This window comes from Dinoponera quadriceps, unplaced genomic scaffold (assembly GCF_001313825.1).
Source record: "Dinoponera quadriceps isolate SergipeBrazil2010 unplaced genomic scaffold, ASM131382v1 scaffold163, whole genome shotgun sequence".
Taxonomy (NCBI): Eukaryota; Metazoa; Arthropoda; class Insecta; order Hymenoptera; family Formicidae; genus Dinoponera; species Dinoponera quadriceps.
The window spans coordinates 2078021-2080649 of record NW_014554384.1 but is presented as its reverse complement, the minus strand read 5'-3'; the positions used below and the strand labels follow the sequence as shown (position 1 = coordinate 2080649).

The 2629-nt window shown below is 41.0% G+C and overlaps 1 long non-coding RNA gene across 1 annotated transcript; it reads left to right on the top strand.

Moving 5' to 3' along the window:
- The first annotated feature begins 792 nt into the window (after nt 1–792).
- Nucleotides 793–2221, top strand: LOC106747709. The gene is made up of 3 exons (XR_001374675.1): nt 793–979; nt 1084–1752; nt 1993–2221. It is a non-coding gene; the product is annotated as an uncharacterized LOC106747709 (long non-coding RNA).
- Nucleotides 2222–2629: the final 408 nt, after the last annotated feature.

Genomic DNA, 2629 nt, shown 5'->3' with positions numbered 1-2629 from the left:
CGCAATCATTCTTCTCAAGTAAGCATTTAGTTATCAGTTTGTATTATCACTATTCATTTGTTTTCAAAGATAACTTACACGTTAAAAATTGGAATAATTGTAACATCAATATTGACTTTTTGTAATTCTGTTCATTAAGGAGGGCCCAGATGTAGGACCATTTGAAGAGGAAAAAATACACCTCTGTTCCAGTAAAGAAACTTATTTTCATCGCTCTTCTCTATTGGCGGTTTCGCTCGCATATGCCCTTTCGGAACACATATGTTTTAATATTATTTTCCTCCGTGTATAAATTTCAATATGTTATTCAAATTTCTCTCTCCCCTGAAGAAAGTGTCATTATCTTATTATCTCCACGTCGGTCATTTCGCGTAATCGCGACACACTCGATAGTAAAATTCGATCGAGATCGTTCATCGCGACACGATCCGATTCTCGTACCTCTGCATCCGCCGTAAATAGTTTACCCCCTCCTTCTTTCTCCTCTCGCGAGGTCCCGTTGGCATCCATCTCGCGCTCGCGAATCTGTAGTTTTTGCGTGCTACAGCGTGACGGCCGTGTGCCGGCGCGCGCGTCGTAAAGCTCGTCATAAATGTATCGTGAAAAGTGGCAACGAAAATAGTTTTGACACATCGTTAACCGTTGACTGAGCGCGCACACGCCGCGTAAAAGCCGACCCGGCGTAACCCGACTTATAACTTATAAGAAGCGTCCTGGCCGGCCGCCAGATCCATTCGACGATGGCTCTGCCACCAGATTTATGTTTCAGTAGTATCCGTTTCGCGCCCGCTGCGCATTCTCGCAGGACTCAAACGGCTGCGACTGCCATCGTTCCGCGAAATAAAGGACGCGTTTCCGAAAGCGATCGACGTTTGATGTTTCGCGCGCCCACATAGGAGAATGTCCCGGACATTTCGGCTCCGTCGCTAACTGAAACTTCAGGACTCGCGGCCGTAAAGCCCTTCGCTTCGAGCGAACGGTGAGGCGATATCCATTTACCTGACCTATTTTAAATGCTGCAAAAATCGCACATTTCGTGCTCAATTTCTGGACTACGTAACGATTTTGTAAAAAAATATACAGATTTTTGACAACAAGAAGAGACGAAAAAGGATGTGGGAAAAGGGATTGTGTACAGTCAGTCGCACAAGAGTGTATACACCGCATCGTACGGTCCTGTGTGCAATAGGTTGCTGGATCCTGGCGGGTTTGAAAACGGGAGGCGTCGAGTTCATTTCGTCATATAGTAGATGTGCCAGTAACGTTTCACATTCAACGCAGACATAATCCGAGATGAATGAGGTATATTGGAAATGTTTTGAAGCTGTGTTTTTGTGTTCGCATCCGAAAGGCCCACAAATGTCGTACAAAGAAGCTGCTAGGTATATCGGACGATAAAAAGCATTCATCCAGAAGTGAATGACGCGGTTTAAAACTAGTCACAATGTCGACGATTTTCCAAAGGGCGGGAAAACACGAGCCACGACACCGCACGATAATAAGTGCATCATGGAGTGTTCCGAACGAATTTATAATTAACTCTGCGATAAGTTCGAAAACTCTTGGATAGGGTTCTCGAAAAAGAACGTGAAAGTTAGTCTGATGACAATCAAGCGCCGTTTGCGAGAGTTAGGACTTGCATGGCGAGGTAAACGCGAGAAAAACTTTTGCTTAGCCGAAAACACATTGAAAAACGAATGTCATGGGAATCCAGCAGAAAACGTTTGGGCGTTTATGAAAAGGAAACTTCAGGTAAACGTATATCTAAGCTGAAGCAGTTATGCTATTAAATTCGGCATATATGGAGATCGCTTTCAGCTACGCTAGAAAACTAGTTGAAAGCATAGTCAAATGTTGTCGGGCTATAATAAATAACAATAGAGACTAGACGATATATTAAGCTATGAAACAGACTTAGAATGTGCCTTAAAATGGTTTTTGCATGGAAAATGGTAATTTACTTTTCTTAAATTTCCATAAATCTTCTTGCAGATGTGGCATGTACGCTTTCGCGGGACAGACTATACAAAGTCTCAACTGAGATTTTCTCTCAAATATTTGAAATCGAGACGATTTGAAACTTACATAATTCTCCTTCTCTTCTTCTTCTAAAATTTGCATTTCTTTCATTGCACCACTTTTCTTGCCGTATAATGCATCGCAGCAGTTTATCTCAATTATAAAAATATCGAAGAGATATGTACGATGTAGATATAGTGCGATTAGTTTTATTTTCATTGTATACTAAGAGTTTTTCTCGTACACGAAGATTATTATTATATACTGTGTACACATTCCAGTTAATCATTCACGATGTAAAAATAACCAATACGTAAATAGAAGGATTAACGCCCCTTTGCTCTCGCATTTAAGTTTAACAAACTCTCTCTCTCTCTCTCTCTCTCTCTCTCTCGCATGTTACAGATCTCTTTAAATAATTACATGTGATGCAGCACGTGCTGCTTTGTACAACGCACGACGAGAAACTTCAGCAATGTGTAACTTTAACGTCGGGCCGCACAATAATGTGGAGATGGAAAAAACATAACATCTTGAAAATAACGTTTTTATATATCGACTGCTATTTTAAGATACCTAATAAAGTAGTATCTCGTTATAAAAATGAATA